The sequence below is a fragment of the Miniopterus natalensis genome, chromosome 6, assembly GCF_054644295.1.
Source record: "Miniopterus natalensis isolate mMinNat1 chromosome 6, mMinNat1.hap1, whole genome shotgun sequence".
NCBI classification, from domain to species: domain Eukaryota; kingdom Metazoa; phylum Chordata; class Mammalia; order Chiroptera; family Miniopteridae; genus Miniopterus; species Miniopterus natalensis.
Window position 1 is genome coordinate 52,501,476 of NC_142086.1, and position 27,882 is coordinate 52,529,357.

Here is a 27,882-nt window from a genome sequence, read left to right on the forward strand (position 1 = left end):
CTTGGCCCTGAGGGCTCCTCACCCTGTGGGATGGACACAGGGAGGTAAGAATCAAAGGAGCACTGTCTACAGTGTAGGCCTAGGACAGGAGTCTTGGTTGCCCAGTGGAAGGCCCAATGGTTTGTAGCTGCTGCAAGGAAAGGAAAAGAGGGTTCTATCAGGATGCTTGAAGGAAAAATCTGAAGGATTCAATTCAGTTTTCTTTTTATATAGTCGAATTATCAAACAGCAGCTCCAGAAATTTTAATTTTTATTAAGAAAATAGACAGTTAGGTTTGCTTAAAAATTATTCAAATGTTTACAGTGATAATTATTTTGTCATAGAATCTGTCTCTCAATCTCTCTTTATTTTACAAAACAACAGACACCTAGTTCCTTCAACCACTCCTCATTGGACTAGGTTAAAATTCCCCGAGAAGCCAGGTTATTCTCTTCTGAATATGTTCCAGGTTTCCAATGTCCTTATTAAAGTAAGTGGCCAGGAAAAGAAAACAGCACTCCAGCAGTAATCAAATCACTGTGGAATATGCTGTGAGAACACCCTCCTTCTTTCTAGAGGCTGCATATCTGCTAATTTACTCTAAAATACTAGTTGTTTGGATGACTTACCACACTGCTGACTTACCTGGAGTTTACCAGCATATACAGTTTCTAATTTCTAAGTCTTTTTCACACCTGCTGCTGCTTGATTGAATACATTGTGAGGAGCTGATTTTTCAAATTGACTTTTGGAGAAAGTATATATGGAAAATATAGCTCAGAGTTAAATTCCACCTTTGGCACCTGATCTTTCATAAAGAAGCGTTTGATCAAAAACTGTAAGGCAGGAAAAAAACAAACCCTCCTGATGAAGGCTAAATGCTCAAGGCAAAAGCAAAAGGAATTAACTGCATTATATCCTAGGAAGACAGGCATTGAATTAACAGCTCATCACGAAATGTACCTCCATTTTAAGAATAGTTCCTAAATCAAGAGAGGTAGAACCCAAGCATATAATAAATAAATGAACAGATAAGTAGGTAGATAGAGAATAAATAGGCAGATAGATATCCTATCTTGGCCAAAGCTTAAGGAATTGCTTAAGTATTAAAAAAAAAAAAAAAAAAAGATATCATCCAAAAATGAAACCAAATAAACCATCTTTCCACAACATAATTAAGAGGTGGCAGAACATTTCTGTGTCTGACAAAATTAATTCTATTTGCATTATAAGATTATCCAACTGGCTGTAAGAGCCACAGAGATTGAGCATGGTCTTTAATTAATCCTGAACCACACTTAGTACAGCAGTGTGCACCCTTGGGAACTTTTGATCACTAAAATTATAATTTGCATGTATATACAATCCCCTGAAGATGCTTCGGGTACGACTTCAGCCTTCTTCTAACATATCACCATACATTTCTACAGAGAGAGAGAAGAAATGACTTTCAGAATATTAAAGTAGCTTCTTCATAATTATTTAAAGGTCAATGAGATCAAGGACTTTTTTGCAATCTGACTGAGCCTAGTAGAGTTTATGTTAACTAAGCACTGATACTCAACAAAATGAATGATCACTTAAAGCCGCAGAGACGATGTAGTTTTAAAGATGTAAAGTATTGAACTCTATCTTAGGAACACTATTATTCGTTTAATAAATGTATGCTCAGTGGACCTATGCTCAAAACACTGCCTTAGGCAACATTCATCAAGCTAAGAAAATTCCTCTGTATTTCACATTCTACCAGGAAAGAATAAGTGTTCTAAGAAAGCAGTAGGGGAAAACCATGAAGAGAGAAGCTATAATTACAGAGAGGGAGACTCCATCACTGACTCGAGGATCAGTGAATCCGGAAAGAAGAGGCAGTTGGAACATAAAAGTATAATGAGAAATGTGCATTCAAAGATAATAAAAAACGTTATTCCAAATACAAGGGCATAATACAAAAGCATGAATCATAAGAGTGGGAAAGTATTGGAGTTTCTCTGCCTTTCACCGTAAGTGTGGTAGATACTGAGTATTTTCCTTGAGCTTAAAGTCCTTAACTAGTTCCTTTCTGCTCTAGAATGAGGAAGAAATTCTCTCCCCCTCACAGCCCCCTTTGTATGTGTGTGTGTTTTGAGCAACTGGAGGTGGCCTAGAAAAGGGAGCATTCATTTCTGCATGGAAACATGCGCATAGCTTGCATATAGCAAACTCTCTCTGATAATTCATGGCCTGGTATGATAAGAAATGTAGCTTCTATTTATTAATAGATACTCTGCACAGAACCACCTGGTGGGGAGGGTAAATTGATCAAGAGATGTGTGTTAGATACTCAGCTACCTCTTACTCTTAAAACTGCATATGGTTTTCCCATAAGAAAGTGTAAAGTATTACACAGAAACTGTTGAATGTTTTTGTGTGACCTAAACCTACTACACAATGGGAGAAGTCAGCCAAGAGTTTGGACGAATAGATTGGGGTCAAGTGATAGAAGATACTGAAAACCAAGCTAAAGAGTTTAACCTTAACCTATAAGACATTATCCCCTAAACAACTGGGGGCTGGGGAAACCTTTCAATAAGAGGAGAGATATAAATTTGACTACAGCTTTGATTTAAGATGCTTAAGTAGTAAGAACTTGAGTGGCAGGATGGATTTTGGGGGAGTGTCAAGTAAGAAAGACCAGCTAAGAGCCTCTATGTGGAGAACTCATGAGACCTGGATCAGGGCAGGAGGAGTTAAAAAGGGAGAGCGAGGTAGCCTTCAGAGTCAAAGAAAATAGGATCCTGACCTCAAGTTGCAAACATCCTTGAAAAATTGTTTAGTAATCCCTTCTCGCAACTATTCTATGGTCCTGAAGTTCGTATCCTCAGCGAGTGAGAAGGTAGTTCCCTTAACCCAGGCAGTCGATTCAGGTCAGAGAGGGAAATGAGTTTATTCCTGGGCTTGCTGAGTTTGAGGGGCCTGTGGCGTAGCAAACCCATCCTGGACATTTCTTTGCTCCCCTTTCTGCCACATCTTTGCTCCCTTCCCCTCTAGCAAACCCTCTCCAGGAGTGAACAAACTCTTTAATAATCCACACCCCAGAGCAGGAGGTTCTCAGTTTTAAGAGCAGAAGGAAAGAAGAAAGTGGCTGGCTCCCACAGGCTCACTGCCACCAGTGCCCTTCCCAGTGTGTGAAGGTGGAGGGAGGGCAGAGCCTCCTATTCAAACAGACCAGGCCTCCAATTCTGTAGAGACTGAGAGCCAAGCTGAGGACACTGCCAGAGGAGGCTCACGTCACCTCATTTACAATCTGGGGAACAACAAAACAGATATGGGTGGTATGGAATCTCTCCTCACAACCTGGCTTCAAGTCTCCCACTTTAAAGAAAAGAAATTCTTAATGAATGACCTAAACCAATTAGAGAGCTGCAGAAACTGAGCCCAAGCTCTAAAACAGAGGTTGCAGGTTCCTATTAGGTGGAATGATCTGAACAAGGGCCAAAATCAGCAGACATAGTACCTGAGGATGCCTCAATCCTGGCCTGTCCCAGAAGGCAGCCGATCCTCCACACTGCAGAGGCCCTCTCATCCATCTCCTCACATCCAAGGATGTCTTTGCGAACAGTGCTACCCAGCTTTCCTTCTCTGATGATTTGGCCAGGCTTCCCTATTGCTATGTAGCATTTAATTATCTTGTAAGAACCTCTCACCAAAGTACATATGGGGAAGAATTGAGATTTGGAATAACTTGTCACCTTAAAGCTTTTGCTTACTTGTTTTTGCAATGTGTATGTTTAATTCCATATAGAATTTAGAGTTATGACAAATATTTTTTTCTAGCCCTGAAACCATTGCAATTTTGAAGGATAGGAAAGAAATAAGAGTTGAGGCAGACATAGAGTAATCAATCAACTAATGTATGCCAAGATATTTATATTATGTAATTTCTTTTAATCCCTCTACAACCCTATGAGTTGTATGTTATTATTATCATCATCATCATTATTATTATCCCTATTTCATTGAGATTCAGGGAGGTGAAGGAAGTTTTCAAGTAGCAAATGGAAGAGACATAAATCAGCTCCAAAATGTGGCACTGTTATCAACCTAATATAATCACTATTTTTACATGAAATTTAATGGAAGGAAAACTGGTGGCAAGTATAGAGAAGCAAAAGAAGCCAAAAATAAGGAAAATTACATCTAATCCCACCACCCAGAGATAATCAGCCTTAATATTCTGTTGTAAATCCTGCAATTACAGAACTTTAACTCCCTTTTTGGAGCTCCCACTGATGCTACAGAAAGCTTTTGAACAAATTACATCTTCTTGTTATATTCAGAATCACGAAGAAAAAACAGAAAATATATTTTCACATTTTTTTTAAAAAGTAAATTTGAGAAGTAGTCATCAAGTCCTACTACACGCTTCAACACTGCTTGGTGTCTGGGAAATTAGAAGGCATCTGTGTTCTTTCAATACCTGTACCCCAGAAGCTCACCTGAAAGGGCAGCCATGGATTAGTAGAAGCACAGCCAGAGGTCTGGGAGGTCTCAATAGGTTCTGCGACTTTAAGTGAGACAAAGTATAAGGAACCCAACTTTACCATAGGCTAATTGACATAAACAAGAGCTAAGTTCCTATGGCATCTCATCAACTTTATAAAGAAATGACACTGAACAAAATGACATTATTTGAGGACCTGCTGTACAGACTATCATCTTCATTTTACAGATGAAAAAAAACAAAGGAAAGGGAATATAAGAGATATTCCAAAGACTGTACAGTCAGGAAGGGGCTGAACCTGAACTGAAACACAGAAGGTCTGGATAGTCCGGGCTCTTAACCACTACATTGAAGCAAAGTCAGGAAACCACCGTAATCACTGAAGTAAGTAAGAGGCAATGAAAACCCAAAGTAAGATCACAACAGTAGAAATGGCAAGGGTTAGGTGTAAGAAATGTGGCAAAAATAGACTTGACAGAATTTGACAACCTGATTAGATTAGTGGGAAATAAGGAGCCAAAGATGATAGAGTTTTCAAGCCTGAATAATAAAAAGGCCATCCTCATAAATAAAGGCCTGCAGAGGAGCAGCAGGTTTGTTGGGGAAGCATGAGATAGGAGGAAGATGACAGGTTGAGTCTGAGATGCCTGTGGGGCACACAGGTGGAGACAGCCAAAGGGAAGAAACGCAGGTGTGGAGTGTTTCTCGTCATTGAGCCCCCAGACTTGCTCCAGGTCCAATCAGCTATTTTCAGCCTAGGTTTTCAGTCTTAGACTTACCCTGCACATTGGTGAGTGACACAGGATAGAATTTTCCATAAATGCTTGGATTTGGGGGGGGGGGGGATCTCACCCACAGGCCCAAGCAATCATAAACTCAGCCGCCTCTTAACAAGCTGGATTCTTGTGCAAAACCGTCGTAAGCAGCTTATTTTCCCAACTTAAGGTATTAGGCACACAAATCAGTGGCCAGAGGATAGACGCAGTAACAGCTGAGTAATTCTTTCCTCTCCACAGCAAGCTGCCCTTGTGAAGGTGAATTTGCTTGTGCATGATAATGAAGTCTACTCAGGACTTTTGAAAGTGAAGGTTGGCTCAGAATGTGTTTCTCTGCCCAGGTTAGGCCTAAGAGGGTCCTCAACCTGGCTGAGGTGGGAAGAGAAAAGACAGACAGAAGGGGACAATGAACCAAAGTTCAAGGTTGGTGGAGGAGCCCTAGCTTCCTTTACACAGCTGAGGCTGTGTCTTAGTAACTTGGGATTTATGATCATGGCATTGAGTGGGTTTGCCCCTTCTAAAAAATAAGCAAATCACCCCAAAATGATATGGTGAGTAGTATATAGCTTTCGTATCAGTACTGTATGGTATAGTAGACATTGTTTTTCTCCTGCAATACATGTCAACCTATGGAGTTTTGCTCTGACTTCCTACTGCAGATTCCAGAAAGAGTTAACCAGAATATATAGGCTTCGCTATCTCAGTTTATCACAAATAGCAGGGTCTGCTCCTTACATACAATATAAAGCTCATTTAAAAAAAAAAAAAAAAAAATGAAGCAGCTCCATTATTGGCCCAAATCTAAAAACCTTGAAAATTAATTTTATTTAGCTGAACTTTCAGTGAGTACACACATATGCACATGCACCCAGAGAGATCTCTGTGTCTGTCTCTGTTTCTGTCTCTCTCCCCTCCCACCCCTCTGCTGCTGTTTCTTATATAAACTTTCTGTTAAAAATCAAAATGCTAATTTACATAATCCTAAAGTTGAGTGATAAAAGTCATATATCATCGTTGCTGACTCCAGTTCTTTAAATCTTCTCCCACACTCCCACCTGAAATATATTTTTCTTTAAAAATCCTACCTTAAAGAAGTATAAGGTATGATTGGGGGGGCGGGGCGACTATCGAAGATAAACACGTTTGATTTACGCTTATGCTTCAAGGGTTGACTCCTCATTGAAAATGCTGATATTTTAAACGGTCATTACGAAAGCCCAATGATTTCTCTGGGCACATCAACTGAGCATCTTCCATCAAAATAACATTTGTACTGACAGATATTGTGATGCCCAGAGCACTGAAAACAGTCAAGCGATACCAGCAGCAACTCTGAATACTTCCTCTCTGAAATCATCAGCGCCCAGAGCAAAGTGCTAAGATACTGGAAACCCTTTCCTGGAAAAATCATTGCCCTTTCAACTGGTAGGGACTCTAGGTATTTCTTGTTTCTTTTCTCACCCCGTGGACTGGCTCCCACTTCCCCTCTCATTCCTGCTCATATCAGTCTATTATCACAACAACATTTGCAGATTACTACTAAAATAAGAATTTTAATAACTTTCAGCACAGTATTGTCTTGTTCTTTTTAGAAAATCTTAAGCAGTTGGTGATGTTTATAGGGAAACAATACACATTATTTTTATTTGAATTCTGGGGAGATACGCAAACAAACTGAATTTTACCAGCAGCTGGTAAAGCCAGTCCTCTGACACAGGGAGTTCTGAGATCTGGTGTCCAATGACATGTCTATTCACTTGTAGACTCATTGCACCCTGTGAAGATAGCCTTGTGTTAGGCATGTAACCAGCAAAGTGCTTATAATGGTGTTAAGACGTAACGTTAGACAAAGAGTGCTGTTGGAATCAGAGAAGATGGCAGTTAATAATGAGTTAGAGCTGAGTTTTCTTTGCTAAGAAATAAGATTCTCAGACCAAATTAAAATCCATAATCACATTTGCACACGCATTCTGTAATCAAGAACTTTGGGAAACACTTCTTTTTTTGTTTAGATGTTCTCAATGCACATTAGTCTAAAGCACTCTGGAAGTGCGTGGGTAAGAAACCTATTTGATTGTATGCAGTCAGATATTTCTTCATTTACTCAGAGCACTGGAACCCCTTTCTGATGTGTGCAATTCCATGGAACACGTCGGGCCTGATGTTTTCAAAGGAGCCTTCCCTCTCTGACAGAGAGGCTTCCGTGCCGTGCTATCACTAAGTGGAGACCTGCAGCACCTGGGGCCCACCTTTCATAGGTCTGGCAGGTCTTGAAAAGAAAAATCCATTAGACAAAGTCCACAGACACTTTCCAAACTGCTTGCAACACCTGTCTTCTCCCAACAATGTGGCAACCAGTACTGTAGAAAAATAACCAAGATCATCTTAAGAAAAAGTGAAGAATTTAAAAGGGAAAGAAAAGATGGGGTGGGGGAAACAGGCAGGAAACATTGATCAAGAGTTAGGGAACATGCCTGGCCAGTATGGCTCAGTGGATTGAGTGTCATCCCATGCACCGAGAGATCACTGGTTGCAGGCTTGATCTCCAGTAGGGGTGTGCAGGAGGCAGCTGATTGATGTCTCACATCAATATTTCTATCTCCCTCTCCCTGTCCCTATACCTCCCTCTCTCTCTAAAAATCAATAAAAACATATTTTAAAAAAGAGGTAGGGAACATGAGTGCAACCATGTCAATGACTGCCCTTATAATATCCATGCATCCACTTTCTGTTAAATATCATTGATCCGCCCTTGCTCTAAATACAATTCTGATTATAGAAGAAGGAAAGTGTCCAGTCTTCTCTGTTGCAAAACACAAAAATAGCAAAGTACATTTAAAGTGTAAATTCCTCTATCCAGATCTTTGATTTATTTAACTCAAGATTTAGGTTTAGATCTTGGCTCTGTAACTTTACTAAGTCTGTGATCTGGACAAATAACTTCACATCCCCATGCCTTACTTTTTGTATCTTTAAAAGGAAAAAATAACTTTTACCTCCCAGGATTCTCATGAGGATTAAATGAAACAATGTGTGTGAAGTTCCCTGCCTCGCTCAGTTTTAATAAAAGTTTGTGGAACAAGTGATTGACTGGTTGCTGCTGACCATTCCCCATCACAAAAACACCTTCTCTCTTGGTTTCCATGACTCTATCCAATATTATTTTTAAGGAAATTGTTGAAAATATCAATTTCATAGTCGGTAAACTCTAACTGCATTGTTATTCTATTAAAACACATTCTTTAAAAATTAAAGCACTCTCATTTCATAGCATCAAAATTTCCAACAAATCATATTGTAAGAAAATCTTATTTTGTTTATTTATGTCTATTATTGCTATAAAGTAAGTGACTAGCTGTCTTTTTTTGCAGGAAAAGAAAAGAATAAAACCATGAAGTCACCTTGGAGACATCCCCAGTCCTAAACTCTGAAGGAAACCAAACACCTATTTAATGGATCTGAAAAATTATTACCAGTCCATTCGATCTAAGTTGTCCCATTACATTAAAAGATAGGCACCAACATGAGGCACAAATAATTGAGGTTTGATATAAAAATGAAAACGAAACATCCAGGAACTCCAAAGCCTTTCATAATTAATACATTAACCTTCTGTTAGTTTAAATGATGGGCGAGGTAACTCAGACCCAATACATTAATTCACCCTGAGAGTGGGTTGAGTTAAAGTTTCCTTTTTAGATATGCATGGTTTGCTCAGTAATAATAAAAAAAGAGAACCACAGAATTCCACATACACAGCATCACTCCCTCTGAACCAGCCCCGGCATGCCAGGTTGCAGGGCACCTAAACCCACACACCAAGACTTTAACTTGAGCTTGGCTGGGGAACTTGGACGAGACTTTCACTATTCAGAGACAGAAAATATTAATTATCATCAGATCTGTCATTATCTTCCCATCCCCCCCACATCCTCCTCATCCTTTCTCCCTCCAGCCAGCAAAATGGAAAGCAGTGATTTGCCGAGTAGATTGTGGTTTTACTCAAAAAAATAAAAAGGGAGGGGGGGGTTGGCTGTGTATGCCTACTCAAAGTAATCAAAACAAGGAGATGGGAGAGGTAGTCTTTGAAGGACCCTGGGGCAATTTTGTAGAAAATCCAGAAAATATGATTTCATTAAAGCACCTACAAAAGAAAGGCAAAGAGAAAGAGGAGGGAGGGAGAGAAGAAGACAGGGACTGAGACAGACAGACAGACAGAGGGGATGGATGAGAAAGAGAGGAGAGAACTAATGAGAGAGAAGAGAGAGATAGAAGAAGTAAGACATAAACAAAACAAGGCAAAACCCCACGTGTGTAATGCCCTCTCCCCCGCTCTCTGCCTTTTGAACTGCGTGTCCAGGCAGATAAAGGTGTTAGGAGAGTGTGTAGAAGCAGCGAGCAGAGTTGGCCTGGCATATTGAAAAAACAGACAAACGCCTTCAAGATATGATTTCAGGAGTGCCTGGATCACCCAGTGCCCAAAATAACACCGCTTCACCCACTGGCTGATGCTGAAAATTCCACTGTTTGTGTTTCATTTGTTTTGGAAAGGGCTATGATGCCTACTGACATTGCCTTGGGTTAGGGAACTCTTTCAGTCTCTTTGCAACCATTTATAATCTTTTGTGTGTGACTTTCAAGGTCCCTCCTGGGTGCTGGTTTGTACCCAGGGTAAGAGGAAAAGATATAGAAATAGTAGGTTCCTGAGCAGAAACAAGAGTCAAACCAGAAAGCTAAAGTCATTGAGAACAAAATTTACCTATTCAACTAGCCCTCAGTCCATGGCTTACAATGAACATTTAGTTTGTATTAGAAATTAAGGAAGATGAAAAAAATATCAATTACATTTTGATTTTATATCTATAAAATTAGATGTATCACATAATGCTGAATAATTGAGATAATTATGCAGTACCCCAATAACACATACACACACAAGCATACACACACAAATCCACAATAATACAACTCCAGGGCTATTTGGCTCAGGAGCTAAGTGTCATTTTAAAAAACCAAGTTCTTTCCAGAAAGCTGCTTAGCTGTCCTCCGTATTTCACCTTAGTTCCTCTCATGGTGGCCAGGTGGCTAAAGCTGTACCAGGTTTCACATGCAGACCCAACAACGTAGAGCTCTTTGTACCCATTTTTTAAAAAAAATCAATAAAGAAAAATTTCCCCTGAAATCACTTAGTGGTTAGGAGCGCAGACTTTGGGGCCAGACTCCTAGGTTTGAATTCAGCTCTATCACATATTAGCTGTGTTTCCTTGGAAAGTTACTTAAAGTCTCTATTTATCAGTTTCCTTTTAGTATTTACTCTATCCCATGGGCTATGATAAACTTTTTCTTAGCTAATCTATTATTTCAGATATGACACTCACACTTTTAAAAACCTTTTTCTCCTATACTTTGCTAGGTTAGAGGGTCTCAAAACTAAGTAAGACCCAGTTCATCATATGAAATATCTTCTCCTAGTCTAGCATGGACATTGTCCTGTACACAGCTGGTGCTGATGGGAGTTTACAATAACAACAAAAATCCCTAAGTAGCAAAAAACAAGGTGTAACTCCATCCCTTTCTCTGCAATAGAAATCCCACCCAACCATAGAGCTAAGAGGAAGTGGCTACAAATCTAGCTCAGAGACCTTCTGGATAAAGACCTGTGGTCTATGGGATTATTCTTACTCTTGTTTGAGGCTCTTCCTCTAATTCATCCGCATATCTGAAGGTCTGGATTCAGTTTATTCTTTCATTCAACATCCCCCTCTGTAACTTTCCATAAATATCTCATTAGAGAGGGAATCGCCTCTCTGCACTGTTGCATTCAAAGTCACAACCTACAAGTTGATACCGAGTCTCTAGACACAACCTGCAACAGGTGTCAGGGGAGTCAGCCTCTGCGCGATGAACCAGCTTGCCCTGTCTCCCCCAAATCAGGTGACTTCCTTTGTTTTCTGTTCCTGATTCAGTGAGGTTTTCTTTTTATATATATATATATTTTTAAATTGCCTTTATTATAAGGACAATACACAGTAAAACAAAGCTAGGAGATGGTAGGGTGGAAGTTAAGGAAAAACTTAATCACCAACCAAGCTGCCCAAACATGGCCTCCTACTGCAGAGGAGGGCGATTTGTCCCTTACCTCACCTGCCAGTCCTTATTCCGAGAAGGGTGCTCCTAGCAGGGCTGGGCCCATGGAGCCCCATTTTCCAATCTGTTCTCCTTCTGGGTGTTTAGGAACCGTTGTATAGTGCTCAGGCTTTCAAGATATAGAAGAGAGTATGGAGAAAGGAAAGATGTTACAGCCTTTTGTTCCAATGTCATCCCCAGGGCTATCCCTCAGTATTTATTGATGCCACAGAGATGAACCCCATGGAATTGGGGCGATTTAGGCAGCAGTACACTGAGCAATGAGGCTGTGTTGATGAGGAAGCGAACAGCACCGTACTTGGTGCAGAAGCTGGCTAGGAGGCAGAGCATACAATAGGAGAGATGCCGAGGGATTTGCAGGAAGACGTAAATCGGAGCCCGTAGACCACCTGTTCCTAGCGTGTCAGTAGCTGAGCCTTTCCTTGGTCAAGGGTCTCAAAGGGTGTAGCTTTCACCATACGTAGCAAGACATTCATAGCCAAGGTATGGATGACGTTGGTCAGGGCCCACACAACAGGAATGCTGATGAAGAGGATGATGAATAGAAGCGCATGCAGCAGTCCCAGGAAGATGAAATAGCCAGCCAGATGCCCTGGCTATGCATCCCTTGAGGGTAGGGGTTTACTTGACCGTGTGCCACTCCCACACTCATCCTGTAAGCTCAAGAAGCTGGCTGGTTAGAGGTGCAGTGCTCCAGTGAGGTTTTTCATACTGCCTTTCATTGAAAGCTTATTGTGTGTCAGATATTGTATTTAATACTTTATATATATACCATATAATTTAATCCTTGCAACAACGCTTGAGACAAGTAAAATTGTGCCCATTTTACAGGTGACAAATATAAAACTTAGAGAGGCTGAAAAACTTACACAAGTTAGGAAGAGTTCCCCAAAGTAGAAAGTGGCAAAGCTACAATTTCAAGGTAGGTTCATCTAACTCCGAAGGCAGTGCTCTTAGCCACTAGGTTATAGTTGTCTCTTTCTGCAACATAATCACGTTGCAAAATATATTACAGAACACTGATTTCCTGAAACCTGCAGATTTACTATGTGTGTCCTCTGCCATCAATTGAATCATACATAGGAATGTTGAACAGGTCAGAACAGGACTCATTGTGGGTTGCCAGGGACTATTCTCCACTATGATAACTGTCCACCTTCTGGGCAATGATTGGCAAACTAGGGCCTGTGGCCAAATCTGGCCCACTGCCTGTTGTTTTTTAAAAAGCTGTATTGTAACACAGCCCCATCCATTCATTTATTGTCAATTGTTGCTTTCACTCTATAACAGCCCAGTTGAGTAGCTGTGATACTGTATGGTCCCTAGAGTTTAATGTTTACTATATCTCTTTAGAGAAAACGTTTGCTGACTTCAGCCTAAAATATAACTGACTTCAAATACATTTTGAAAGGTTTGACTCATGAAGTTTTATTATTTTATACTCTGAACATACTTCCTAAGAATATGGAGCATAGGTGCTTGGCACTTGTCTCTTTCCATGATACCACATCCAGCCTTATTTAATGAGCACATGGACTGTAACAAATTGGATAGAAAAAGGCATTGTTCATAGCATCATTTACCACATTACTAAAGTGGGACATTATGGATCTGAATGAGTAATCTGCTTTTCAGCAGCAGCTTCCACACCTCATGCTGGGCTGGAAGACCCAGGGCTACAACATTGCAGACTCCTCCTGACCTCTGGACCCCTGAGGCTTTCTCTCAACCCAAAGGAGTAGCAACTACCACCCAAATGTTCATCTTGGGAGCACTAGATCTAAAGATCTAGGCAGTAGATTATCCAGGTCCCTGCTTCACTGCTCCTGAGCCTTGGAGTCACAGCACTATTTCAACCCCACAAAGACAGTGTCAAGAAAAGAAGAGGCACTGATTCTAAATCAAGCAACCAAGGGTAAGAGAAAGGGCATGGTGATAGAGATCTTTGATATACGTGACTGTCCTCTGCGAAGCCGGTCAGTCAGCCTGGAGACACACATCTAAGAAAGCACATGATTTAAAGTTCATAAATCTGAAGCATATTTATGGATATGAGGACTTAAGCTTATTTGTGGCTACCCTGAGTTCCCCACTTCTGAGCATGTTGAGGCAGACACCAGTGACCCAGTTGCCAGCTAATATAATAGAGATTCCAAAATAAAATATGGAATTGAACTAAAAAGCTGTAAAGTGCATTCAAGTTCATGGATCCATGCTACCCATGCTCCTCAATGTTGGTATTTTTTTGTTTCGTTTTTTTTAAGTCTTTATTGATTTCAGAAAGAGGAAGGGAGAGGAAGAGAGAAATGAAACATCAATGATAAAAGTCATTGATCAGCTGCCTCCTGCACACCCCCTGCTGGGGATGGAGCCTGCAACCCTGGCATGTGCTCTGACCTGGAATCGAATCTCAGTCTCCTGAATAATAAGTCCATGTTGAACCGCTGAGCCACGCCGGCCAAGCTCAATGTTGTCTTTTTAGCTTGCTTATACATCAATTGTTTACCAACAATTGATCTCCCTAATTAATTGGCTTTTAGCACTTCAAACCTATAGACTTTCATTTATTTAGTCTTCTATATTCTGTACACTGGTCAAACGTGCACCTACTGAATAAAACAATTTGATTTTCAGAGGCTTGAGTCGCAAATAAGAAGACTTTTTTTTAAAAAAAGCACTTGTTCCTAATAGAATTGAGGTATGTTGTTTTCCCATTCTTACCTTTACACTACTATCTGCATTTCTTTCTCCATCAAACCATCAGACCACCCAAATCAATTCCTCTCCTTCCTTTGAATTTACTGTTTTCTGAAACATGTGTGTGGTTTAAAAATTCCCCTGAAATCTTAGGGTATGAGGTGTGTGCAAATGTGTGTGTTTAAAGCTCTGCCTCATATCCAGATAATTACGTTTGGGACAAATACATCATGTAGACTTACCTCTGCCTCGCACCCAATGCCTTGAAAGCCCTAGGAGGCTGGAAACTGGAGGGGAAGCTGCCTTGGTTGGGCAGAGAGCCACATGGCTACATGTTTCACACAAACCTCCTGTTCCATGCTATTTCCTCCCTTCCCTTCTGCTGCCAAACCACCACAGTTCAGCTAATTCCTCCCTGAGCAGCGTCTCACCCAGTGCTGCAATTATAGTGGAGACAGAAATGGAGTTGGAAATGAAGTAATGAGGAAACACAGAGAGGAGGCCACCATGATTCATCCCTAAAGCATGTGGGGTCATTAAATCTATACATGTGGTCCACTAGTCACTAATTTTACCCACAAACTGAAGAAAAAAAGGAAGAAATGAAAATTAGGTGTTTTGAGAAAACCCTGTCTCTGTTGGTCCCTTTCCGAGAAAGCAGCTTGCTGAAAAGTACCAACCTGTCATCATAAATAATCCCAAGGTACTATTTAGAGCATCCATAAGCCAAGACAAGGAAGTGTACAGACAGTCCCCAGCTCAGAATGGTTCAGCTTTACAATGGTGCAAAAGCAATACACAGTCAGAAGAAAACCATGCTTCAGATTTTGAATTTTGACGTTTTCCTGGGCTAGTGACCTGCGGTGCAACAGCTACAGTAAACCACAGCCCCCGGCCAGCCATGCAATCATGAGGATAAACAACCGTACTCTACAGTGTACTGTGTTGCTAAAGTTTTTGGATATTGTTTGCTTTTGCATCCCATCTTGTCTACAAAATGCCCATCTGAGTGTATCTCCAGCCCCTGGTGAGAAGAGGAAGGTGTTTACTCTCTTGAGATGAAACTCAAGATACTTGCCCAACTATCGTATGTATTCTGAGCACATTTAAGGTCAGCTAAGCTAAGCTCTGAGGCCCAGTAGATTAGGTGTATTAAATGTATCTTCGACTGATGATACTTTCAACTTGAGATGGTTTTATCCGGACAAAATCCACTATAAGTTCAGGAGCATCTATAAAGGAATTGTTAACAGAGTATGGTTTCTGCAGTTTGTCGTTGATACAACTGGTCTTTTGCCTTAGATACCAATAGTTTAACATGTGCTTGAGGCGATATTTCAGTACTTGTCCTATGGCCTGAAATTTTCCGAGAGATAAAAGGAAGAAATTACTACATCAATAGCCCAAGAAATTTTCCTCCTGGCCTGGTTTTATGGAAATTTGCTTATTCTGCTTTCTAGTAGTGACCCAGCACTGAATTCCACACATTTCTCCTGAAACTATTCTCTCCTGATTGCTGCATTCCTCCTAACAGCAGCACCATTCTCCTTGCCTCCCAGATGTCCAATCATAGATATTTTTAGCTCCTTTTCTTCTGTTCTTCCCCCTCTGCAATTCCCACCCCAGCCCCCACTTCAGCATCAGGTCAACATCTGCTGCTGCTGCCTCTTATGTAGCAGTGACTTCTCTTCATCCTATGGCCGCCTCAATAGTTCAGATACTGTTCCACTGCAGCAGCCTCCTAACTGGTCTCACTTCCTCCGCCATCGCCCTGCTCCCACCCTTCCACAGGAATCTCTCCTCCCAGTGTTCCTTGTATTAGCAATCACATAAACTGTTCCAAGGGTCTTATTGGAGCAGCGTTTCTTATTTCCTCCACCTAGAAAGCCCTTATTCAATTCTTAAGGCTCATTTGCTTTAAAGAACTTTCCATGATCCCCTAGCTTTCTGAACAAGATGCCCCACTCTGTACTCATAACTATATTAAAATAATTATATTTCACTCTTTGTCCCACAGAAGACTTTGAGGCATGAGGTTGTCTATTTTTCCACTGAATGCTCAAAGAAAAATTCTCATAGTACCTGATCTATGGAAGGCATGTCAAAAAAATATGCATCTGCTAAATGGATGCACTTCCTCATTTAAAATTCAACTAAAGCTTCCATGCTACCAAGAATGTACAAATATTTCACACTAACATTTAAAGTTTCCGTCCTTCATCTGGCCCCATTTCTAGCCTTATCAGCCAGCCACTATGCATTCATTACACTCAAGCAAAGCTGCACCCACTCACTGTTCTCTGCATTTCCCTGCTATTTCTTGACCATGTGCTCTGTTCTTGCTATACTTTGTACCTAGACCAGGATTTTCCCCTAACCCTCTCTTTACATCCCAACTCCCCACCAATAACCTGGTATCCCTTCTTTAAAGGTCATGTCATACACCGCTTCCTTTATATCCTCCAGATGTAGCCATGGTTGTATGAATTCCCTTTGGTGTCAACTCCTCTGCAGTGACATAAGCTCACTGTACCTTAAAGCATAGCTGTCCAAGTACTTGACTTATTTCTGCTAATGGAATATGCACTATTATAGCACAGACTGTGTTGTTTAGTTCTACATCACAACACCTAATGTAGTGATGTGCACATATTCACACCCAGTGCGTGCTTATTCTATCTGAACAGATTGTTTGAGCCTGGCTTGAAATGTTACTCTTATTCTTCCTGCTTGGTGTCTGAGCCAAGTTAAGCAGAAGCTTGATTTGGAGGGGTTCAGTCAAAAAGGAAAAGGCCTTGACCTCTCAAGAGGTGATACATCTTTTTATTCTTTTCTTCCTAGAGCAATCAAAAAGCATAAATACATGCATTACCTTAACCACAGCAGATATTTGATAAGAGGATTTGTGGATTATAATTAGTACAGTCAGTAATAAACTTTATTTTTATACATATATCAAAATTCACTGAACTCCCAAGATATGCTCTTTGGAAAACATAGTGGTTCTTATTTGTTTTAGAAAAGGCATAGATCAAGATTAAATTTTAGGTGAAAATTGATAACTATTTGTGTGCTTTCAACTATAGTAAAAATCTGTCAACTCTAAAAGTTTTTAAACTGATGAGAAATATCCATTGCCAAACTGAAGGAAAAACTTCATTCCCTTTAGTCTAGAAAACAAAAAACAAAGCAAACAAAAACAGGAGATGGTAAATCCTGGGAATTATTTTGCAAAAAAATTAAATCATTGCTTAAAGTTTACTGAAATTGCATTTACATTAGGAAATCTATACTGTGATATGGTATCAGAAAATTCTCAGTGTTATCCCTGGGCCTCAAGCCTCAATTACCACTCTCCTCATCACACATGTAAGAGTCATTTATAATCTAAAAATCAGTGAGTTTACTGTTCCTTTGAGTCCATGTTCTGAATACTTCCAAGAAAGATTGGCATTGACCTTGAAATTTATCTAGATAGGCTGGACAAATGGCAATTAGATATTTTTCCTATTCCAGAAAAAATATTTTATGTACTGGGACTTAGAAAGTGGATTTCATATCCCAGCATTAGGGATTTCCCTCCAGTGACTATGAGATGGCCCATATTTTTATTTCACTTTAGCTGGAAGAAAAAAAAAATATCAGTGTGACTGAAGCCGGTGGGAGTAATGCCTATCTCAGTTCTAACAGACCCTCAGACCCCTGAGTCTGGCTCACTCACCCTTTCTCCGAAAATCCCTCCAAGGATCAGTGAAAAATATTGGGCTACAAGAATTTAAAAAAGAAAGGGCTTGAAGTATCAAGGCATTTGGGGTACAAAATAGCCTGTCATAAGGCCATTTTTTCAACATACATTTTTTGACTGGCTTGCAGACAAACACAACACTATTTCCACACAGGAGTGGGCAGACACTTGCCTTAGTCATCTTTTTTGTGCTGGTCAATGGAAAGATCCCAGGGGCAACTTTCAATGTGCCTGGGCATGCTCAAAATTTCTGTGTGTTTTCTCTAAGTGTACTTTTAATTCAATGATTGCTGAGAACATTTCAGGCAAAAGCTAAAGGTCACCACAATGCAGGCCCATAGTATGGAAGGGGCTCAGTGGGGCTTACCAAGGCTCGGGTGTAGGGAGAATTAAATACCGATTTTCTATTCTAGGGGGATCAGTGTAGAGCAGAGGTAAAGAGGAGAGAGCTATTGGGCCAGGTTCATCAGATGAGTATGTTGATATTTATTTTAAAATGTGAAGGCCTAATAACACAAAAGGATGCTACCTGTGGCTTCTGCTATGGGAAATGGATTGAATTGTTCATTATTTCATTAGGGACAATTGCAGCAAAATGGGGATTAGAGATCAAGTCTCCCGAGTTTTGCTGTGACTTCCAGAATTACAGACGAAGGAGGACACGAATACTTGGATTTTCAAACTCTGTAGGGTATCCTTCTTGCCTCCTCCCCACCAGAACACCCCATGTCTACAAGCAGCAGAACTGGCCCCACATCCTACTACAACTGACAATTTACTTTTCTGTGTCTCCAACTACACTGTAAACCCTTAGAGAGAAAGGTGTTATATGTCATCTCCCTGGAGCTCAGCACAGTATTTGACATATAATAGGAACTAAGTTGTTGAATGAATGAACAGACTTTTGATTCTGTGTAGCAATGGAGTTTTAAATACTAGGACCAAGAGGTGACAACTTCAAAAGGAGCTTATTTTAACTCAATACAGGAAAGACCATTCTCACCAGAAACTCCTGGAGTGAGACAGGCAAGGCAAGAAGTAGTGAATTCTCTTTCTACCAGAAGCCTTTAAGCAAAGGCTGGGTAATCACCTGTCAGGGTTACTGGAGAGAAGATGCCTGCTTGGTGGTCTCCAATTTAAAAATCTTTGACTATTCCATTCCAGACCCCAGGCCTCATTTATCTGAGAGAAGAGTCTCTAGTGCCACCTTCCTGTAACCTGGGGTACTTTATAAAGGCCTATCATTGCCAGAGCTGACTAATAAACTTGCCGATCCTGTTCAGTATTGAGAGCCCTCACAGTGAAAAACAAAAAACAGAAAGCACCCAATTTAGCAGGAGAGATCTATGGTTAGGAATTCAGTTAAGTCTTCCACTATTGAATTGATTTGACTTAGAAGAATAACAGTTTACCTACCCCACTAGAACAATTATACAGACATAATAAACTGGTGTTTCAATATATACTAGTAGAAGAAAATAACAAAAAATAAATAAAAAAAAATCAAACTTAAAACTGATCAGGACTTATAGGAACTAAAATGCTCATATTTAGGCCTCAGAAGGAGGCATCTATAATCACACAGCTGGTGCCTGGAAGAGTTGGCACAAAATTCCCCTGATTACAAGGCCAGAATTCTTTTCATTACCCAATGCTGTGAAGCCCACTATAATATAACACTTAATTATACAGGTTCAGGAATACAAGTCAAAGCAGATCCCAAATGTAATAATAGATGCTAAAACTACATATGGCAAAAGCTTGCTATAACATGGTTAACTTATGACGTGAATAAATTATAAAGGGATTGATTGCACAGTACTTTTCCCATTGAGGGCTGGGTTGTATTTCTGTATCATGTGGGTTATCTGGGCTGTAAACTCTGTAACACATGATCTCATTAGTATCCAAACCCAAATGAGAGACACTGGGGCATCAGGGTGTAGAGGAAAGGCAGAGTATGCTCGTACTACATTAGGCTTTCTAATATTCCAGCTCTCTTAGGCTGACCCATTGCCCCTGCAAAATAGGTCCTATTATGTCTATCTTAAAGATGAGACTAAGGATCAGAGGCGTCAAGTGGTTAAGCTGCCGTCATACTACTAGTAAATGACAGCGAGGATTCAAATCCACATATGCTTGGTTCCCAAGCCCAAGCTTCTTCCTGAGGGATCAGAACATCCAGTCCTCCATGCCTCTGTAAATAAGCTTGACCTTACATAAGTAACTCTCTTTCTTCGGGTCTTAGATCATCTTGAGGGTCCATTCTAATTCCAGAAGTTCTCTGACACAACCTCAGATATTCAAGATTTGAAAAGAATTTCTTATCTATATTCCATCCAAAATTAAATAATGTAAAACATAAGCATGCACAATATCCAAGATGTCTAGATTACTTTCTTTCCTATTTTCTGCTAGGGATCATTTAACAAGATTTGTCTGAACACTGGCACCAACCAAGGGCCTTTAGTGAAGAAGCAGCAGATTCATGGTTTCATTATGTGCTTGATGGGCCAGCTTAGGGAGGTATCTCCCGTGTGCAGGACGCTATAAACAGCTGCAGCTTAAGCGGGCATTATCCTAAGTGTAGGCAGGAATTAGCCAGTGCTGAAAGATGAGGGCCATCAAGTCGATGAGGACTGTCTCAACTCTGTGCACTAAGGCCTAAGACTGTCCCTCTACCTTAGGGACTGCCAATGTAGAGAAAACAACCCATTTCTTTAAGGCTGCATGATGTAGTGAGAATGTCTTAGCCTGGGGAAACAGGAGACCCATTTTTGCACTATTTACCAAAAACTTTGTTAAGATGACTTCACCTTCAAATGAGCCTCAATTTCTTCATTTGTAAAATTCAAAATTAATCACCCTCCTGCATTTACTAGGGGATTGTGTGTGTGTGTGTGTGTGTCTGTGTGTGTGTCTGTGTGTGTGTATCCAATCCAATAAAGAGTGTACAAGGGCTTTGCAGATTCCAGGACACTAAGAATGAGGAGCTGACATCACTATACTCTCTCTAGCCTGAATGTGCCTGACACTTTCACTCCCATCGATTCACTCACCTCAAAAACAGACAAAATTTTTGTCATTGGCTTCATCTTTACTTATTTAGCAGTCCCGTGGTAGTAAAAGAATGGGTGTTGGTGTCATAAGGATCTATGTTTCATCTCAAGGAAAACACTGGCTGGCTTTGTGACCTTGGCTCTGTCTGTTGACCTTTCTTTTCATCAGTTTCCTCATCTGTGAAATGCGGATAATAACGTCTCACTAGTGGGGATATTTGAATTCACAATTACATAGCTAAAGAGTCTAATACAGTATCTGATCTACAGTGGCTGTTTAATAAATTGTAGTGGCTACTGTAATTATTTACCATCCTTTTCAAATGACCAGTGACAAATAATGGGAAAAGAAAGATTCCCCTTCTACCTGCCAATCTAAACCCAATCCCAGCTGTGTCACTTGTGGGGACTGGGACACACATTCAGCACCAATTGAACATGAATATGGCCCCTTTGCCATTCTGCTTGGTCCATGAGCCACCACTTTAGCACTTCTCCTGCCACCCAGCAACTGCCCAGTGGAAATGCATGGATTTCAGACAAGTAGAGTTTTTAAGGGATAGCTGTTTAAAAATTCTAAGAAGCAATGAGGGAAACTTTTTTGAATGACTCTTCCCCAGCAATAACAATATACAAAGGTATGAAGGGTTAAATGTTGAGATTGGGTCAAATTCAAAACTCCTGACACTGATATCCAGGCATGTCTTCTACCACATGGTATAATTTCTGTAAAACTGCTTACACTTTTTTTTCCCTCCCCAATACATCATCTATTCTTATTTTTAAGAGTACCAGATAGCCTGGCCAGGCGTCGCTCAGCGGTTGAGCTGCGGGGTTCGATTCCTGGTCAGGGCACATGCCTGGGTTGTGGGCTCGATCCTCAGTCAGGGGCGTGCAGGAGGCAGCCGATCAATGATTCTCTCATCATTGATGTTTCTATCTCTCTATCCCTCTCTTTTCCTCTCTCTGAAATCAATAATGATATTAAAAACCAAAAAAAAGAGTACCAGATAAAAATTCAAATTATTGAATTTTGATCCAAAGGACACCAGAAGATCTTAAACTGTGCTCTCATTACTCTACAGATTTTTTTTTTAAGTCCAGAGAAGAGAGAAGACAGTCCATAGCCAAGGTCAAGGAGCTCATTTATGGAAAGTCAAAAGTTTAATTCCACATCTGCTCCATTCCCTAGATGCTTCTCAAGAACAGATTCCTTGTTCTCTGATGACATAAGGAGAAGAAAACCTAAACATGTTAGAACTTAAACATTTAGGTCAATGAACAACCTCCTTAGTTGTTTATGCATCTTTAAGTTCTACTCTCAGCTTTGTCATTGGATGTCTTGACCACAGTCCCCCAAGACCATAGTTTATATCTGCAAAATGAGGGAGATTGAACCAGACACTAAAATCCTTTCCAGCTTCTGTTTCTTCTCATGACTCTCATTTGTTAAAGTATAATAATAGCACCTTGGAAGAATTTAAACACATCATAACTAAGAGTTTTTTTCTGCAATAAATTAGCAGAAACAAAGCCTGAACTTTGACTCTCTGCATGTGTCCCCAGGTCCCCATGTCATTCCTGCAGATGGCTTCTCACTGAAACATGCCCTACACAACCCCAGGGCTCAACTCAATCTGTTGAACAAGGCTCTTAGGACTTGAATGTGCTGCTGCATATGGGTAAGGTGTACCTCTTTTGAGGCAATCTATGCCAGTGGATATTAGTACAACCCCCAAGGAAAAGGGGTCCAAAGAGTTAAAAACAAATCCAAAATAATGTAGAGAAGATTCAGAAAATCATAGGCATAGTCACAGCATGTGACTTCAATGCCTCATGTTGTTATGGAAAATCATTAGAATGGATCTTGACAGAAGGATCAGGAACAATGAACTTTGACCCAGAAACTAGGTTAACAGGTTTTTTACTTGCGTTTTTGCCTATGCCCCGTTTTGTCTTTGTTTTTTTGCTGTGTGTTTCTGTGTTTTGTTCCATATTCTTTAATTAAAAACAACAACAAAAACCGAGGATGTTGGGCTATTTCTAAAGACAGATGATCCAAAAAAAAAACAATTATAAGATTTAGTTGCTGAATCCCAATTATCTCATTCAGTGAAAATAGAAGGAAAATACATAAGAGGATTCTCCCCATAGAGAGAACAAAAAGCTAAACTGATGGGGCCTGAAAGCCAACATTTAAAAATTAATTACAAGTAGCAAGGGCAAAGTTAAGATGCCCTATGTCTAAAATATCCAAATTCCCTAGCTTCCCAGACTCTGTGCTTTAGATGCCAGAAAGGATTAAGGCCTTTTACAGAGAACCCGTCTCTCTCTTTAAAGCCAAATCCCTGACTTGGATTCCATTTGTGCTTTAGAATCCTACAGTAACAACACTAAAGACCAGTAGTGCTTCTGTAAAGAAACCAGGTATGTCTAACACTTATGGTTTTCTTCTTATTCAGAGCAACAGGTTTTTGCAGAACCTTAAACTGAATGCCCTCACGGCAAGTACATAGTGAGTACAATGTAAGTTTTGGGGTGGTTCTCAAGCATTTCCCCGCTGGGATGGGACCCTGCCCTCTGCAGGAATTCTTAAGCAACAACTTCCTAAGGAGGTATTTCTCATTTAAATATAACCTCCTGGCAACCAAATATTTATCTAGAAGAAATTGGGAGTGGCCCTGTCCAATCAGGCACCTGGGTTTAGTCCATTACTCAAAAATAACAGGATTGAGGCATTTGGGGAACGCCTCCTCCCAGAGATTTGCCAAGAAATAGCTCAGCAATCCCCTGCCATCCACCCATCCTTGTCAACACGCCTCCCTGGGCATTATGAGTGAGTGGACAGCACCACACCCAAGATCAAATCCAGGGCATTCTTGGCACAGATCCCCAAAGGCAAAGTCAAGAGCATGCATGACAAAGTCCTTGCCTGCTGCCCAGTTCATCAGAGTATGTGATGTAACTTGATCCTTGCTGAGGACGCTAGGTCCATAAACCCCAAGGCTGTTGTTTTCAGACTTTACCTCCATCCAAGCAAAACTCAAGTGACTTTGCACTACTGGAGTTTGGGGCATTAGTCATTGTTGCACACAAGAGGATGATACTTCAGAATATCATATATGATCTTTCCTTTCCACACTCAGGTCAAGCATCCAATACCTCTCACCAACACTGACTCAAAGGTCTGATCAAACTATTCTGTGCTCCAATCCGTCTACATAACACTACCAGTTTTAATAATTTACTCACCATTTATTGAGTACAAAGTAGTGTGCCTGCCACATACTAGTGTTGCGCTATTGGCTGTAGGGACACAAAGATGCATAAAGCCTCTCTGCTCTCAAACCTTTATGACGCTCATTAGCCAATGACAATATATAAAATGTCCATATCCTGCCATTTAACAATACCTGTGAACAGGTTGCCTTTCCTCTCTCTTCTTTCCCTATACTCCAGTCAATCATGACGCTCATCATGGTTTCTGACACAACTTTTCATACTTTTGTATTATCCCATCTTTTGATAATACTCTTCCCCAAGCCTATGAGGCATCTTACATTTTCTACCAAAATTTATCAGCCTATTGTCTCTTTAGCAACAATTCCCACCCTTAAAAAATAATTGGCTCATCTGTGCTCCCATAATATGTTGTTTCTATCTTTCCTTTAAGGTTTGCCATGTTATGTGCTATATGAAAATATATTTTCTATATATTTACTTTCCCTGTTTCCCATTAAATTTCAGGCTATTTGAGGGCAAGAGCAATATATAATTCATCTCTCCTTCCCTGCAGAGACTATGAGGCATTGTTCTTCATCTGTTGAATTACCTCATTAACACTATTTCAACTAAATCTTGTTTACAGAATCTGGGTGCAACAATATCAAATTTACGATGAAGGTGAAAATACACAAAGAAAACACATAATGACCGTAACTACATAAAATAGCTAAAACAACTTTTTAATTTAAAAAGGTCAGTAAATATTAATTACCTCATGTTCTTAATTATAAGTTAGCTTTTGCATTAGAACTAGCTTCCTCTGCCTGCTGGCCCATCATCAAAAAGTACAAAATATAACCCTAGATGCTTTAAGTGGCCATGTATTGGGTTTAAGGTCAAGTCTCTATGCATACCTGTTGAGTCATCCCTTTGGACTCTACATGCATCCTGCTTGGTCAGAATTGTTGGATACCATCTTGTTCTAGAAGTATTTTAACACGTGTTGTATTCTCTGTTCACAGAAACAGATCCCCTATCTCCAATTAATTAGGGCTTAGGCTCTCACAAACCAATTCATCAAACTTCTATTCCCATCAGAAAACAGGCTCCAGCTCTCCGTTAGTTTGTCTCCGAGTAACAGGTTTTGAGGTAAGTGAATGATTAACACTCCTTTCCAGGTAGACTGACATTACAGACCTGTAGTCCTAATTGCCCCACTCAGTGACTCAGTAGCTTCTCAAGGAGTACCTATTAGCATTTTGTAATACAGTAAAGAATATCTGTTGAGTGCCATCTTCCTTATAAAGGCAGAGAAAATGAGGTGGAGGGGGTAGGAAGCTAATATGTTTGGAGCACCTACAACAGTCACCAGCTTGGCACTTCTCATGTATCTTCATTTAATCCCCACAACTCCATTGGGTGGACATTATTAACCCCAACTTTCAGATAAGAACATAAACCTCAAAAAAGTGATGCAGTTCCAGGCTGGCATGGCTCAGCGGTTGAGAGTCGATCTGTGATCCAGGGGATCGCAGTTCGATTCCCAGTCTGGGAACATGCCCTGGTTGTGGGCTTGGTCTCCAGTGACTCTCTCATCATTGATGTTTCTGTCTCTCTCTCTCCCTCTCCCTTCCTGTCTCTGAAATCAATAGAGACATATTTTGGAAAAAGAAGAAAAAAAAAGAAATAAAAAAGCGATGCAGCAAAGCCAATAAATGACAGATCTGAGATCGGAACCATAGTCTGTAGAATCCTAAACCATATGAACATTCTATCACACAAAAATTCCACCCCACCATCCTTAACCCTAACCCAAGGGGTTGACAGAATCCCTTCTTCTTTTCTAGGCTCTACTAGTTAGAATGAAGTTTGGCTGCATATAACAAAAAAATCCCAATTAGAATGAACCACACATTCTCTCTTGGTAGAGAAGATCCAAGGTGAGCCATGCAGAAGTGGAAGCCAGGCTCCTTCCAGCTTCCTCCTCTACCACCCCCAGGTTTGCTCATTGGATCCACGGATGGCAGCCAGGGCATTCCATCCCCATTACAGGTAGAAGGAGGGAGAAGTAGGAGGACACAGAGAAGAGGGCTTCCTTGCCTTTGGAGAAGTCTTCCTAAAAGACCCTCCCATCTTTTCCACTTTCATTTCATTGACCAGAACTTAGCCAAATGGAGACACTTAGCTTCAAGAGACCCTAAAAAGGCAGTGCTCGAGTTAGGTAAATGACCACCTCTGATAACTGAGGTATCCTGTTATATGGAAAAATAAGAGAATGTTGCTTCATGCCATGTGCATTTAATAGATATTTCTTCTACTCTGAAGACTTATTTTAATTTAAAAGACAGTATTTTCAAGAATCTAATGGAGATGAGAAAAGTTAGGGAAAGAAAATCGAGTCCCTTTTATTCACACCTGAAGATGCTCTACAGAGAAGGTAAAAGTTGTTGCTTTTGCCTAAGTGGAAGGAGAAGGTGAGACAATCATGTCACAACTCCTTAGCTTGATGCCACTCTTCCAAAGACAGGACTTGCTTTACTACCAGTTGTACTACTCATGCCCATTGACAGCCATACTAAGACTTTGTAAAGAGTGTTGCCTTCTCTACTCATGTACAAGTCAAAATACCAACAATACTAAATCAAAAAGCAGAATTTTTTTATGAATCCTAACATTAAAATAGTTTAAGATTTATAGATTTAAAATTTTGAATAAGTGCATTAAGATCGAACTTCTGCCATTGTTTGGTGGATGTACTTTGCTGTCTTCATAGGCCTGTGCTTGTCTGCCTGTTGGATAATCCAGTGTGGTCAATAACCTTTCTTGACCTTCAGTTGTTCTCAGGATTTCTTATTCTGAGTCTTCTGGAATGCAGTAAGGTTTAATTTGGGGGGAAAGTCCTGTACCATATCACTTTATTTTCTGAGAGAGTATTTGAGGAAGGGGAGAAGCTAGGAAGTTACTCCTCAGGAAAGACAACACACTGGACTCTTAACCTCTCACTTCACTCCCAACTAGTAAAAATGTTTTGCTTGTATGTTTAAAACTATACCTTCTTTGGTGAGGTAAATACCCTGTTGGATGGATAATCTATCAGTCTGACACACCTAAATGAAGAATAATTTAACCTACTTCATTATTGACTGAATGTTTTTAATAGAGAAATGAGGAATGATATGGCATAAAAATATGAAATATATAGTTAAGTTCAGAGAGTTTGGAAAAAGAGAAGAGAGGGGGAGGGGAGGGAGTAGAAAAATATGTCAATAAAAGTTGGAAAAAAGTGAATCAAACACTAAGTGGCCTATTTTCTCTTTTCCAGGTCTGTCTTTCCTTGAGTCTGCAAAATAAATGCACAAAAGTTTCAAGTTCTGTTGCCAATGTTAAACATTCCCCAAACAAAACCTGTCATTGGTTATAGTGGCCCTTGACTGCTGACAAGGAGTTCTATGGTTTTTATTTCATGGGAGCAAAACTGAAAAGAATATTATAAAATTTTGGTTAATCATTGGCCCATGAGATAGAAAAGAACTTAAGGATCACCTATTTTAACCCCTTCATGTTACATGGGGGTCAACTGAGGCTCTGAGAGGGGAAACAACTTTCTTTCAAGGATGCACAGAAAAACTGAAGCCATAATGAAGACTAGAATTCAGATTTTCTTATTCCCAGCCCAGAAGTAGAGTTTCCATATTGCATTTTAAAGAGTCATATTCACTTAACTATGATTGACAAGGGTGAGTGCTCCTCTTTATTGGAGTGAATGAACTAAA

General features: G+C 40.2%; 1 protein-coding gene and 1 pseudogene across 1 annotated transcript in view; both read right to left on the reverse strand.

Moving 5' to 3' along the window:
- Nucleotides 1-27,882, reverse strand: part of TPRG1 (tumor protein p63 regulated 1) — an 87,517-nt gene that overhangs the window by 24,859 nt on the left and 34,776 nt on the right. The window lies entirely within an intron of this gene.
- Nucleotides 11,573-12,035, reverse strand: LOC107527420 (ORM1-like protein 2 pseudogene; annotated as a pseudogene).